The 16,016-nt window shown below is 36.6% G+C and overlaps 1 protein-coding gene across 4 annotated transcripts in view; it reads right to left on the bottom strand.

The window, feature by feature from the left end:
* Window positions 1–2,174: 2,174 nt before the first annotated feature.
* LOC103696501 (zinc finger CCCH domain-containing protein 27-like) overlaps window positions 2,175–16,016 on the bottom strand; it is a 29,050-nt gene continuing 15,208 nt past the window's right edge. For all 4 annotated transcript variants that reach the window (XM_008778159.5, XM_088710117.2, XM_088710118.2 and 1 more), the window contains one exon: window positions 2,175–2,908. The gene's annotated coding sequence lies outside the window, so the exon portion shown is untranslated. The remainder of the gene's footprint in view (window positions 2,909–16,016) is intronic.

Below are 16,016 nucleotides of genomic sequence, written 5' to 3'. Positions count from 1 at the left end.
CTACCTCATTCTTGAAAGTACTTAAACAAGATGGAACAATATCTCATCGTTCTTGCCCTTACACCTCTCAGCATAATGGTCGTGCCGAACGAAAACATCGACACATCTTGGACACTATCAGGTCCCTTCTTCTTTCTGCTGCCTTACCTGAGTCTTTCTAAGGAGAGGTTACTCTTACAACAGTTTATACCATCAATCGGGTACCTTCTCTTATGATCTTAAATAAATCACTATATGAGGTTCTTTATGAGAAGGTTCCTGATTACTCTTTTCTAAAATTTTTTTGTTGTGCTTGTTTTGTTTTGCTTCCTTCATATGAGCATACTAAATTTGAACCACGCTCACGTCTCTGCTATTTTCTTGATTATAGTATTGAACATAAAGATTATCGTTGTTATGATTCTATTGCCAAGCGACTTCATATATGCCGACATGTTCAATTTTGGGAATACAAAATATTTACTAGCATTTATCTGCTCTCCATAGGTTCTTCTTTACCTCCTCCAACAAACTTCATCATTCTTATTTTCCATTTTTATCCAACTTATCTTCCATTTCAGTCCATTGTTTTTCCTCTCATCCTTTCTTACCAGTCTACATTTATTTCTTTCGTTGAATTGATCCACTATCACAACTCTTTTTTTTCCTTTTCTGTTTTTTCTGCAAGTTTCTTTCTTTTTTTTCCCATATAATTGTTTAACAAGAACATACCTTCGTCCGGTCACCAATGGCTGGCAGGTAAAAATGTGCAAACAGCATATCAGCTTAGGAGCATCCCCCAATTTTCAATTAACAGAAGTATTTGTGTTAAGTGCAATCAAAAAAAAGGAAAGGAAAGAAAAAAACTAGTTCAATATGCCAATCAGTAAGATACCAGCAAACCATCATTATAATATCATAATTATATTTTTATATTTTAAAAATTCTGAGAAAAAAAAGAAAAAAAGAAAAATTCTCCTATAATTCTAAAGAACCGGACATCCATCATAAAACAAAAGAAAACAAAACAAAACAAAGGCAAAGAAAAAGGGAAGAAAGATCAACCGAACCATGGTAGTGTAACTTAAAAGAACTGGATATACATCATAAAACAAAAGAAGATTATCTAATGGAAGACACTTTTGGCAGAAAGAAAGAAACAAATACAATTAAACATAAATTAGAAGAAAAAAAACTCGTATGAATAGGAGAACAAATCCATGGAGCAGATAGAGACCTCATATAGAAAAAAACTTATTGAAACTTTTCGATAGAGTAAGGCATAGAGACCTCTAATGTAATTGGATGTAACATTGACGAATGCACTTCATACAGACCGGCGTCAAGGAGGCATTTCCATAAACATCAGAAAAGATCAACTCCATCAAATTCCCAGCTATATTCGATATCTCCGTCCCTACCATCATCTTCTCAGCCCCAAATGAAAAAAATCAACCCAAAAATCCCCTCAAATAAGACCAAATAATACCCCCAAAAAATTCACTTGAAAGGCTAAAACCCACTAAAAGGGAAAAAGTAAACAAAATTCCTGATGAGGAGAGGAGGATAAGAATCCGATCGGAGCCGGAAGCACCTCCTCACCCCCTCTCTCAACACCATTATGACTGGTGCATAGCGCACCCCCATCAACTACCACCTCGCTCCAGAGCACTGACATAGAGGCGCCCTATGGTTATAGTAAGGAGGGAGAGAAAGAAAAAAGAAAGAGAGAAGAGAGAGAAAAAATATTACTGACTGGCCTCACCTCCACCCGCATCCGCTACCTCCGTCGTCATTAGCTGTCAAAGAGAAGACAATCAGAGAGGGAGGACCATGGGAAACCAGAGAATAAAGAGAAGAAGAAAATAGAGGGAGAACTGCTTAGGGTTTTACCTGGAGAAGAAAAAAAATGAAGAGAATGAGTTTGTCCAGTTAAATTTGGTCCAGGCCCAATCTTAAAAATTTTAAGTTCAAAACAATGTCAAACCAGACTATACCAGCCAATCAGATTTTTACATTTTCCTTGAAACCAGACCGAACAGGCAATCACTTCTCCATTCAACCAATCGACCGATCCAATCTACGTGTTAAAAACATTGCTAGAACAATAACTAAATTTTCTAACATTAGTTAATTTCTTTTAACTAGCTAGCCTGTCAAAATAGATACCATAAACAATATCAACAGCATCTCAATTAACAACATACCAAGTCAAACCAATTTTTTTTTGTCAAATTGAAAGATCTACATAACATTAGGGATGAGTGTCCTCATCAATGAAGGCTGAAAACAAATAGAGAAAAAAATACAGATGACTGATGAATACAAGTCCAGGACTTCAGGTTGCATCATCACCCACCTTCATTCTTCTTTCTTTTTCCTTTGATCAATTCTACTTTTCCCTCTCCTACAAACTTCATCTTTCTTATTTTTCCATTTTTTCCATTTTATCCAAGTTATTTTCCAATCCATTGTTTTTTTCCCCTCATCCATTCATACCACTCTTCATTTATTTCTTTCATTGAATTGATCCAGTATCACAACTCTTCTTTTCCTTTTTTTTGTTCTTTTTTCTGAAATCTTCTTTCCTTTTTTCCAATATAACTGTTTAATGAGAACACACTTTCATCCAGTCACCAATGGCTGGCAGGTAACAATGTGCAGACAGCATATCAGTTTGTTTAGGCAGGCCAGAACATCCCTCAACTTTCGATTAACAGAAACATCTGTGTTAAGTGCAATAAAAAAAAAAGCAAGGAAAGAAAAAAAATTGGAGGTTCCTTTAATGCTGCAAATGTCATTGGAAGTTCTTTTCTCCACTCAATAAGGCGGAAAAACACCTTTCTGTTGGGTACAAGAACTCTAAGGGAGCAAGGGTTAATTATATATGCTGAAGCCTCACGGAACACCAAAATCTGATCCAGAGTGCCTGCATAAAAACAAAGTTACTGGATGATGATTTACAATCATAAGAAACAAAAGTGATGCTCAGTTTCTGCATGCTATGGTAATAATGATTCTATAAAATGCTGAAGAGGTGACACCTTACCCAAAACATTCTATACGTCACTTTTCAGCTAAATTATAGGACTTTGAGGATCATGAACAAAATTTGCTAAGTTATTTGCAAGGAAAAAAGAACATTTGTTACATAAAAGCATCATTCATAAACATAAATAATGGCATCGATATAAGATTCACATAGTCTGCTATTATGCTCCCCTGAGAGTAAGTCAAATAAACTAATTATAGAAAGCTAATGAAATCGATCCCCTCATTGTTACCCCCAAATCAATATCATCCAGAAATCAGCAATAATAGGAGCTAAATTATAATGACTAACAAGTTTGGAATCATCGCATCTTTATCATGACTGGTTGAAATTTTTTACAGGTCATGGTCCTGTCAAATAGCTAACTATTTTGGCTCTGTTGTGGCCCTATAGATAACTCTCTCTATCTCCCCTTGCTCCTACTGTAACTCAGAAAATTTTACTTGGGTGGGTGGGGTGGCACGTTTTGTGCACATGAAAAAGTTCTTCATGCCACATGGCACAAGCAGACTGGTGTAAGTCAAAGGAATAGATAGATGGATGTCATGATGCTTGTTTAATGTTGAGTTCTTTCGCAGTTAAAATACTCACCTTTTCCAGTAAAAATTGCCGAGAGAGAGAGAGAGGCTAAACTATCATACATAATTGACATGTATTAAAAAAAGCATGGAACATGAGACTACACTGCTCTGCTATTTGGCTTTTCTACACATTTCATGCTCAGTTACAACACATAGATCTACACTCATCTTTACCATTTATGTATTATTGCTTTAACAACCATTGGTGGATTTATGATATGGTCTAGAGTGACAAGTATATCATCATGCTCAATCATTAAATGACCTGGTGTGATTACTTGTTAGCTAAGACATCAAATTAGCATATATTTTTCATCTAGATATTGCTTTAAGTTGGTGTATTAATTTTCTGGCATCATGAGAAGTTAAGAGAGGTCCATTTTATACTAGAGGCTTATGTAGGATGTAAAACTAATAGACCATGTAGTCAAACTCAGCCACCACTCTTAAATTGTAATGGTAATTTAGTTGGGTTCCGTGTCTACTTAAAAGTGAGAAAGAGAGGGCTAACTATTTTTATGAAGAAAATATTGGCCAAATTGTCTTCTTGTAGAACATTTTTGAAAAATCAAGCCATGTCTTTAAGAAAGTATTATGGCTGGCAGCTTGGGTAAGGGTGCTGGCCTGCCCTAAGTCTTCATCATGATTTTCTTCAAGACTTCTTCCTTCTTGATTCATCAATAAAGACCGAAGTTCCTCTTCAAGCCAATGTTTATAGTCTATGCTGTAGATGTTCATAACATCTCGTCAGAATATCCATACACCTGCTTAAACATTCTCAATCAATGTTTATCGTACTGTCCCGAATCACCCGATTCAAGGCATACCAACCCGTACCAGATCAGAATCAGCATGAAAGCACCATTCGGGTAAGTGCAGGCTCCCAATCAGCCCTACCAATCCATACTGACTCAAACCAAGCTAAACCATACCATGCCACTTGGTACCATATAAAACCAGAGGCATCCTATACCATACCGACATGTCCCACCTAGTTTCAGGCAGTATCATGATAAACAGTGAGAAAAAGAGGTTGGGAACTATCTTGACACAGGATGCATAACGTACCATACCGACTATATCATATCAAACCAGAATGTACCTATATGGCATTCGGTACTGAGATTGCGGACCTTATTCTCAGCTCTAATAGGTCATCTTATATGCAAGTGCCCTTGCTTTTGTTTGTCATTCTAACTCTAGACAATCATATAATATGAAAAGGAAAAATTTGTGGAATTAATTAAGGGCTTCAAGATGGTTCCAAGAGGGCGAGTGGCATATACATATGTTGATGACTTATATTTATAATGTCTAGAGAGCAATTGAGGAATGTCTACCTGAATGGTTGCTTTAAGCAATGCAACCCAGACCCTTATGGACACATGTATGACACTTCGGTAGAGCACCACATGAAAAAAAATGCAATTGAGCCCTACATTATTACATGCAATAGATGTGACATACACTAGGAGTAGTTTGGCACCTTGACCTTGAACCAACTAAAAAGGCGGCCCAATGCGCAAGGCTCCCTCTGTTGTGGGGTCTAGGAAGGGTCAGATGTATGCTGCCTTACCCCCATATGCGGAGAGGCTATTTCTATGTTTCGAACCTATGACCTCCATATTATAATGGAGCAACCTTTCCCTTGTGCCAAGGCTCACCCTCTCCTGGAAATCACGTAATCTAAGAAATTCATTTTTGAAATGGATATAAAACAAGATCAAGTCTGCAATTTTTGTGCTGAACATTTCGGAGTCTTGAAACTACTGGTTTACATTAAAAACATCACAACTATATCACCAAAAGGCTCCTCCTACTCCATTATTGCCATTGAGACCCTACTCCCCTGCACAGGTTCTGTTCTTTCTTCTTTCCAATCCTTTTTCACCATCAATATCTGGATCAATTATTTCTATAAAAATCCTCCATCACCAGCAAGACCTTTCTATTTACTTTACAATATCGTCCACCATTACCACAGAGAACAAGACTCTTATTCTCTCCTCTCATAAATCAGGTTTGGATGCTGACTTTATTAAAGGTTTAATTAGGAGTGGGGAGGAAAGAAAATATAGCCCTCTTACAAAAATACTAAATGACTAGCAAAACAAGGACTAAGTGATATTCAATCATCAAAAGATTGTATAAAGATTCTTAAGGGGTTACATACTTGAATTAATGGAATCTATCATAGCTTGGTTCCAAACATCTAAAGATATTGGATTTTAAACACTAGAATGACATGAATTAGAGCACCAAGTTGTGTATCATAGGCTCATAGCAGATCTAATCAATTCAAATGGGATAAACATAATAAACTAAAATCGTTGCATCATATTAAATTAAATAAATATGGCAGACTGATGGTCACAAAGACTTGGAAGCATCTAGGAGTGAGAACATCTTTGAGATAATGCAACACAAGAGGCAAGAGTTATTCATGTCCAAGATCAGGGATAAAATTTTGATACACATGGGGGGCCTTTCGATTGATGTCATGGTACCTAAATAGTGCACAAGGCAGATGGTTATTTTTGGATTCACTGTTTGTAGTAATGCTGGTGGAATGGAACACATGAGAGTCATTATAGGATGGTATTGCAATTTCAAAATGGTCAGTTATGTTGTTTGGGACAGAAGATGAGAATTTATGAGCACAGTTTTTTGGCAGCATGTAGGAGATGACATAAAAGATAAATTTCATACAAAAAACTCCCTTTTTCCTTTGCCCTCTTCTTGTCTTTAAAATCTTATTAAATAAGGAAATTTCATGGACTACTAAGCCGGGAAGATAACAACAAGATAAATCATATAAATCTCGACTACCCAGAAGAGAACCACCATTATTTACATTACCACCTGCATGAATTTTTTTCCCCAAAAAGTAGACAAGATGCATCTTTAAAATACATCAATATTTTCTTTAATTTCTGATCTTAACAAGCTCTCTACGCTCCAATTAATTGATTTTTTCCTAACATTTTGTCTACATTGATGCATTCCCCAAGGTTATGCATTTATTTTTTGTAAAGATTCCAATTCCCAAACTTGGCATAATTATTGAACACATACCCTCTTTCGCCAATAAGGGTAGAAAGTTCCACTGGTGATTGCACGTGGTAAACTTCAGATGAAGAGTTTTGAGAAGCAAGTCTATCCAATGCAAGTTTCAAAGGATTTGAATAAAACAAGGTTTTAAACAAGTTTAAAACCCATCTTGAATACATTTATTCCGAAACAACTTATATCAGACTGCTCCTCAGAAAAGATCAATTACATGTCACTAAAAACTACCATCGAATACTTTGCAAACAAAATAAGTCATCAAGAACTGACACAGACGGGATTTAGATAGAAAAATTCTGACGATATTAAAAATTTTGAGGAACATAATTCTAATCAGGAAAATCATATCTAGCTTGATTTGAAATTCAATTTTAATGGATCTGTGTTGTTCAAAAAGTTTTAAGCAGAACCCTATCAAAATGCCCTAATTAGCAACTAGGGCAAACAGGTCAGATAGAAAAGTTTTTATAGTTATGATTGAGATTTAATGCCATCAGGTGTTCTAACGTGGGATTAAGGTGAATCCAAATTCTATATTTCTTTTGAAGATAGATTATTGGATTCAGATAGTATATAGGCACATGAACTGCATGTGGAGCTAATTAGTATTCATAATGTACCAAAAATCCATAAAAAAGAAATAAAACCGAATAGTAATATATTTAAATGTAGCGTTGATCATCAACTAAATGACCAATCAAAATTTGTATCAGTTTTAATATGCGTTTATGTATCTAGCAAACTGAAATAATTACATATACTATAGAAATTAAATATACTTCTTACATATTAAATGATTTTTGAAGCAATAAAACAGAATGTCCAATCATTCATGTCCTTACTTTAAACTTTCAAGCATCAGTTGTAGCCTAGTACCCGCAAAGGATTGAAATCAAGTAAAAGCATCTGATATAATAAGCATTAATTGGCACTTGATATAGACACAAGTTTTAGTACAATAATAACTTTCCATCATGGAAAGAGAAAGGAAATTTGTTTCTATTTATGCCTTTTAATTATTCTACCCTTTTCTATTATTCATTTTAATGTGATACATTAATAGGCAAAAAGAAGCACATGAATATGCAGCCACCTTTCAAATCTTAAGAGAAGGGTGGAGAAAGGACAATTAGAGTTGAAGAGGAGTGGATTTATATATGGAGTAATTTGAAAAAACATGAGAGATTAAATTAATGTTTTTCTTACCGAGACTGTTTAAGAAAGAAAGACGGCATAAGATTGAAAATTTTCATGGACCTATGGCTCTCCATTCACATTTAGTGAGAGGGGGGGAAGAGAGAGAGAGAGAGAGAGAGAGAGAGAGGATGTGTGGTAGTGTAAATCACACTCCAATCAATTGACCAAAGAGAGAATAAGCAAAGTTGACAATACATCAACTAAATCATTAAGACTAAGGAGATAATGGTAGGTATGAGATTAGTATAATGAGGTGAGGGTACTGTGGGAACAAATATAGACAATATATTATGAGAACATTCCAAAAATTCAAAACTCTCTTTTGATCTGGTATAAAAAAATATTTTCTTTTGGAGGACTTGGTGTTCAGCTCTACATCTCTTCCTTACTCTAAATCTCTACTATTATAAAGTGAAATATGGGATGTGAGTCCACCTCAAGTTCAACACCACCTTAACATCACCCAATCTTTTGTAGCCATTGGAGTCTACCCAATGATTAAAAACAATAACTTATTTGGAGAGTGAGACTCAAGAGTACAAAATCCCTAAGCTGCTTTATATCTCAACTAAAGCAAACTTTTGGATTGCCACTCCACCCTCACGTGAGGACCGTGCAGGCGTATGTTTAGCCCTCATCAGTTATTCACTGGGTAGATCTTGATTACTTATATAGAATCAAGGAACCCAAATAATACCTTCCAGCTAGCTTTTTGGGGTGAGGTTATATGTTATTGTAACATGGTATTAGAGCAGATCCGACCCATAACCTATGTGGACTAGGGGACACTGCAACACAAATCCATTGAGGTTGACCACGGGCCAATCGTGGTACTTATGATTAAATTTGAATGGATTTGAACCTTTAGCCTAATGAGGATGTTAAAGCTTAAACGGGAGAAGTATGTGAGAACCCGTATGGGTATGTGTTTAGTCCCACATCGGTTATTCAATAGATAGATCTTGAGTACTTATATAGGATTAAGGAACCAAAATAATACCTTCCGGCTAGCTATTTTGGGTAAGGTCTTGAGTTGATACAAATGGTATCAGAGCTAGGTTTCGATCCTAGGACCTGTGGGTTATGGGCCCACCTTCAATCTCCCAATCTTATCTAGTCTTTGGAATCTATCTAACAATATTTAAAATAATAAATAATAATAATAATATTTTATCAAAAGCAAAATCTAGAATCCCCAAATTTTAAAAATACCAACCCTAAGCTAAACAACAAGGTCCGCCAAATCAGTACCAAGATCCATACCCAAGGTCCGCCGTACCGGTACCGGTCGGCGTACCGGTCCCGTACCGGTCCGAACCGGTGGCGTACCGGTCCCGTACCGGTTCTTCAACAATAAACTACCGGTACCGGATTCCACGCTGATCCGGTACCGGTTCCAGGCCGGACCGGTACGGACTGGCCCGTACCGGCCGGTACAGACCGGTACGGCAGACCCAGTCGACAGGCAAGTCAGTATAATACCAGTTCGATATCATATCGACATAAGGTATACTTGGGTGTGCTGATTCAATGAGTAATTAGTAATCAATTTTTTTAACTTTTTCAATGATTTTAAGTATAATTTGATATTTTTTGATGTTTCTATGGTCCCAATTTAATCTAAATGATGCATGTTATTTTAAAGTAATACAAAATATAAAATGATTAGTGAGATGTTGCATGCTATAAGAAGTAACATAAAATATCCTAAAATTAATTAATAAGATGAAAAATATAAAATAATACAATATATTTAAAGTACAACATACATATCGATATCTAAAATCTCGTCAAGTAGTGATGCCTCTTATAGATATCCGAATCATTAACATAGTCAGAAGACACATCAACTTACCCCTCTAACCAAGCGGCGTTGTAGTCTTGTACGTTCTTTTCATAAAAAATGCGCTTAGGGTTATAAGCACTCTCGTATTTCTCACTGAAGCTTTAGCTCTGAGAGGTGTCCTCTGGTAGATAATACGACTGTAGAGGGGCTCATCCGAATATGCCACCAGCAAAATTTCACTTGTAAGATGTTCTAAACTGCTGTGTAGGGTAGTAACTACCGAAAGATGATGCCTCAGATACACCATATCCATATTCGTATGGATCAGCTTGCATGTGGCTGTGTAATAGGATCCAGTATACGACTTAAAACCTAATATATCTATGGATCCTACTCCACGTACGAGGTCATTTGCAGCTGCATCGTGTCCTCCTGAATGACCTCGATAAGCTCGTCTCCTATATGCAATCATATCCTTATGGGCTCTATCAGATCGTATACCATAGTCCCTATCCTTTATAACATGCATAAATTGGGATTCACTAGTGAATCGAAAACTACCCTGCGACTGTCTCATAAACGGTGGTCTCATATTCTCCACTCTATTCTTGACCAACAAATCCATGACCAGTAGAACTGTCATCGCTGCTGCTCCTGGTCTCTGAATCTAAGTGAATTGACTCCACTCACCATAAGAATTGTAGGTGCCTTTTTTTTTCTTTTTTAGGAGTGCTGCGCAGCTGTCTACTTACCCTTTGTGCCCCTCTTTGCTTGCTTACCCTTCGTGCCCCTCACTGCCTGGCTATGCTAGGAGGATAGATACCGCCCTCCTAACCGAGTTGACCGAATAGTATAGTGGCCTCGCCTAACCATCTCTCGATCATATATCTGAGAGGATGTTTTGGACAAGGAGTCATGATGATTGGCTCCCCAATGACCCATGTAGTTGTGGCTGATTAGCTGAAAGGATGCGTAGAATATTCAATCTGCCCATTGTCTTGCATCGATCCTAACCTCGCTAGCTACAAAACTGGCATGTTGTGGAGGTGATCCTCGCTAATTAAGCTCCAACTCCTGCTGCTGGCCCACAAGCCATCCGATCATAGGATCATCCTTATCGTCAATGAAAGCATTATGAATCGGATCTGTATACTTTAGCCCTACTTCCTCCTGAATGCACTTCAGCCTCAACCTCAGATTGTAGTAAACATATACAAGATTGTTGAGGCACTTTTGTGTCAGACAGTTCCTCTGCTTGCTGTGGATGAGGGCAAAGATGGACCAATTATGCTAACAACCACTCGAGGAGATCGTTTGAAGGAAGAGGATCCGGATAGCTAATCACTTAAGATTTCTCGCGGATAAACCAAAATGAATTCACAATTCAGCTACAAAAATATTGAAAAAAATTACATATAAGATAGTATCATATTATTAACCATCTAACACTAGATAAATATCCTCCTAATGTATAATATACCTGAATTTATATTTTTCTTACGACAATTGTCGAGACTCCAAAGCTGTTAGTGCTCTCTCTAAATATTTTGGTCTACGAAAAAAATTATGTTGTAAGATGTTAATAATTAAAGATACCAGTTAACTTACACATGTCACTTAAATTAAATTTACCTTTTCTAGATATAGAGCCGCAACTTCTAGATTAGACTCCATCCTATAAATCACACTACGTTGAGCAGCCAAAAGTTCGTCATCCAATCGATTCATGGTACAGTGTACCGAAACCTTGGGTTTAGGTAATATGCTGCAGATTGCATTCATAATTGTCTTAATAAAATTATATAAATATAGGAGCAGTCTAATTTTCAATATTCTTGCTTACTTGCGAGATACAAGTCCCTATCCATCTGGTAGTCCCGCCGCCGCCCAATATGTCGATGTACTCTTAGACATATGTCAGATTTGCTTCCTTGATCTGAATCTTATTCCTCTCCATAATATGTCATAAGAAGCCCATCTGGGGGTAGCTCTCGCTGTCCAGGGCCCGAAGCACTTCGTACAATAGTTTGATAGCCTTCACTATGTTCTCGGCCTGCTGCTAGAATGTCTGCCTCGTTACCAAGTCCTCGATAGTGTTTCCTTCAATGTTGACCCTTGCAAATCTACTTTTCTGCCACTCAGAACTGACAAATATCTGACGTAGGGCTGCTTTCCTCTCAAGAAGGCTATCAAGTGCAACGCAGTTGGTAGCAAACCATATCACTCCCCCTGCATACCTCCTCATCAATTATAGGACTAATGTATGGTTGTAAATATATCTGATGCTGGTTTGGATTGTCTCCACTGTTTGCTGCACCATATGAATCTTCGCAATGTCCATCAACATGAGGTCAATACAATGTGCAGTACATGGAGTCCAAAAAATATATGACCGTTGCTTCATCAAGATCTCCCCGATGGCCTTATATTGTGGCCCATTATTAGTGATGACCTACATGATATTCTTCTATCCTACCTAATCAATCACCTCCTCCATCAATCTGAAGATGTACATGGCATCGTATACCTAATCGAAAGCATCAGTCGACTTATGGAAGAAAGTCTTTGTAACACAATATGTCAAGAAGTTGATAACACTCCGTCTAGTAGGAACGGTCCAACCATCACACATCACCGTCTATCCATATGTGAGTCACTTGCTTTTGTATGAGGCAATCCATTTCTCTAGCTCCTTATTATTGTCAAGAAGCTTACCGTAAATGTTCTTTGATCCTGAAGAATCTACACCGAGACCGAAAGTCTTTATCAGCTGCCAAACCTCCTGTGAATATTTTCGGCATATAGATACGTCAGAATAACCATCAGCTAAATGTTGTTTCAATCTGAATACCCCTTTTTTAAAGTCTGTGTTGCACTAGTTGCACTTCCAATGGTGTCGATTCGAGAGCATTTACCCATGATTCCAACCAATGCCACACTCTAGCTTTTTTTTCTCTAACGGTTTTATTTCTGCAAGTTTATCAAATACGTCAGTTTATCAATTATTTAAAAATAGCAAAATTTCATTATGATAAAGATAATATTTTTTATTTTAAAAAATAAATCGATTTATCTAATACATAGTACTAATTTTTCATATTTTTTTATTTATTGATATATGTTTAATAACTTTTCAATTAAAAAGATATTTAAATACCATAAATTTAAAAAAAAATATTTTTTACTTCAAAAAATACTTTTGAAATATGTATTACGTACTGCTAATTTTTTATAATTTGGCATTAATTATATATTTTTAATCATTATTTAAATTTAAAAATAATTTTTAAATATAAATATTTTAAAAAATAAATTTGAGCTCAGATCTATGTAGAACACTATAATAGATACAATATATATTTTTTAGGACCATGGCCATGCATGAAAGACTACTTATTTCTCAATTCTTTTCAAATTTAGGCCTAAGCTACTATGCGCATGATCGCATCAAAACTTAAATAAATGAACATCAAATTTAGCTAGAGAGTAGCTTGCATATCCCTAAATATGCTTCTAATTTTATATTTTTTAATATTATTTTATTTATTTTATTTTTAAATCTAAAAATATATTTTTAATTTTAAAAATTATATATAATTTGAAAATTAAAAAATTTTATATCATCGTGTAGATCATCCATAGATCTACAACATAGCATAAAATCAAGCCAAAATTAAAAAAATAACATGATCTCTTATTTTGCAAGTTTCAAGGTATTTTTTGGCGTCCAAAAAAAGAAAGAAATAGAGATAGGGGAGAAAAAGCATACCTTATTTAGGGTTGGATCATCCTTCAATTGTGCTGAATCAACATATTTTTTGCCATGGAAAAAGAGGTATTCGAATAAGTTGGGAAGGCCTGAGACACTTCTCAAGTCTTCCCAACCACTCTTTAAAACAAAAGAGGAGAGGGGCCAGTTTGGAACCAGCCCGACTCGGTGCGAACCGGACGGTCCGCACTAGTTCCATACGGAACCGGCCAGTTCAGAACAAGTCTGGACAATTTGAGACCGATTTTGGCCCGCTCTAGCCGGTTCAGAACCAATCCCGAATAAAACAAGTGAACTGACCCGATCCCCCACCGAGTTAGCTCGATACGGGCCGAATCAGGTAGTTCGGCGGACCTTGCTAAACAATATTAATTAAACCTCAAAGAATACGGACCCCGAGCTAAACAATATTATGATTTTCTATGAACATCATGTCTAGGTTTCAAACTTTATCTCTATTATTATGATGGGACTCATTTACCCTATTATGGTCAGGTGGGATTAAAGTCCCGAACCCATTGGGTTTTAGATGTAACTTGCAAGTTGCAACAATGGGAAGATATGGTAAAGATAATCTGTTGTCCAATTTCAAATTGAGATGTCCCAAGGAGATTTCGTAGATCTCAACTGGAGGCGATACAAATCAATTAAATTGTATATATGGCACCCACTTCATCACAGCCATCCATGTCTCTTATCACATGCAATTCCACCCCAAATTTCAACTTCACTCCAAGCTCCTTTTTACTTGCTTTTTCCAATTCTATTTTGAGCAAGGTTCACAAAATCAGTACTGTAACCCATACTAGTCATGAACTAAGTCAGTACAATACGATACTATATCGTACCGACACACCGTATGCATGTCGGTGCCAATCAGGTACGAATGAAAGTGAACAAGCAGAAAGAGAGAAGAAAAAGGCGAAATGAGAATGGAAGGACCTACTAGAGAGGCGGATCTGGGGCTGAAGCACATCAATTGAAGGTTCAATCAAGGCTGAAACTCGTCAATCACAGACCAAAGTCACCGATTGAGGCAGGAGGTTGTCAATTGGGGGGCAGGGTCAATCAGCGCTAGAGCCATCAGCAAGGTCTCCATGGCATTGTCACAAGACAATGAGTGCATTAGGAGGGTGAGACAAGGATTGGCAGAAAGAGATGGCGACAGCTAGGGTTTCAAACAGGAGCAAGAAAGGTCAAATGCAAAAGATAAGGATTTTATAAAAGAGCTTCGTTCAATCCAAGCAAACTGGGTTAGAACTATCAAAATTTGAGAATTCAGACCAATTCTAACCCTAATCCTCTTTCATTTTGGATGGTCGAACTAACCTGGCTCCTAGCCGATTTGGTTCTGTACTGCCCTGGATAGCCCAGTTCAAGCTGGCTCGACAGGCTTTGATCTTGAGCATTTGTGACTCATTAGAAGGCCCATCATGGAGATTTACCCTGCAGCTCCATGCACTTTTCTTAATATTTCGCATGAGGCCACGTTCCTCATTTTTTTGAAAATAATCCCTTCATTTCATTTACATCTATCAAGTATGATGTCCATGTCGCATGCTGGTCTGAACAATGATGGCAATTATACAGCAATTTAAATCTGGATCTACCTATCAGTTTAGTCTCACAGATCAGATCAACTTCAAGAATGACCAAAACAACATCCAAGTAAACTTCCAAGGATTATACAATGGGAGTTAGTGACTCATAGGCACTCGACCCCATGGTTATAATTTAATTAAAGCACACATACTATCACAGGCAATAGGCATGTGAATTGGCATGTTCACTAGCATGGAACATTAACTGTAGCAGACCTTATACCCCCAAGATTTGGGCAGTGACAGATGTCCATCTCTGAACTATTTGAATATATCAGCAAGTCACGATATTTTCAAATTCACATTCTTAGAGCATTCTAGAAGGTGGAAATGTTAGTTTTTAGATTTGTAGGTTCGCATTTTGGGTATTTTATTAGTCTATTAAATCATAAAGGTTTTATTCTTACTCCGTGAATTTAAGGATTGCAATTGGTGATCCTTTGATCATTTTAAAATAGGACCTAAGCAAACAACCAAGTTACGTCATATCAAAGCATTGAGGGTCTTCTAGTTGCAAGGAGAGCTATGGAAAAGGAAGGAGAAATGTAAAAGTTTCCCAAGAAAAGAAAATATTTTCCAGCAATATATCCAAATTTGACAATTTTCTATTGAAACAAAACAATGAAATACTAGAGTTTTCAAGAACAATAAATTTGACAAGCAATTTTCCTAGTAATCGAAGAGAAATAAGTTATTTCATATGATTTTTACAGTTTTACTAAGAAACCAAGCCAACCTTCCCAATCCTATTGCTTTTTTTCGATTGACAACTCTCAAATGTGATTGCTGTGACTATTGAAACCTCCGTCTATAATCTACCTTTCTAACTGGATCCTAATTGTTACCTATATTGGGAGAACGAAGCTTGTTGCCAACCAAAAATTCTCAGAAATACAATATAACAAGATTAAAGCTCCAATTTCTAGCAGCTTAGGATACAATCTGTTTTGCTCAAACCATTGTGTCTAGGCCAAAAACTAGC

The sequence above is a fragment of the Phoenix dactylifera genome, chromosome 13 (genome assembly GCF_051530095.1).
Source record: "Phoenix dactylifera cultivar Ajwa chromosome 13, Ajwa_hap1_PhDact_Kaust_v1.1, whole genome shotgun sequence".
In the NCBI taxonomy this organism is placed as follows: domain Eukaryota; kingdom Viridiplantae; phylum Streptophyta; class Magnoliopsida; order Arecales; family Arecaceae; genus Phoenix; species Phoenix dactylifera.
The sequence above is the reverse complement of the archived record's forward strand: the minus strand, read 5'-3'. Positions and strand labels throughout refer to the sequence as shown.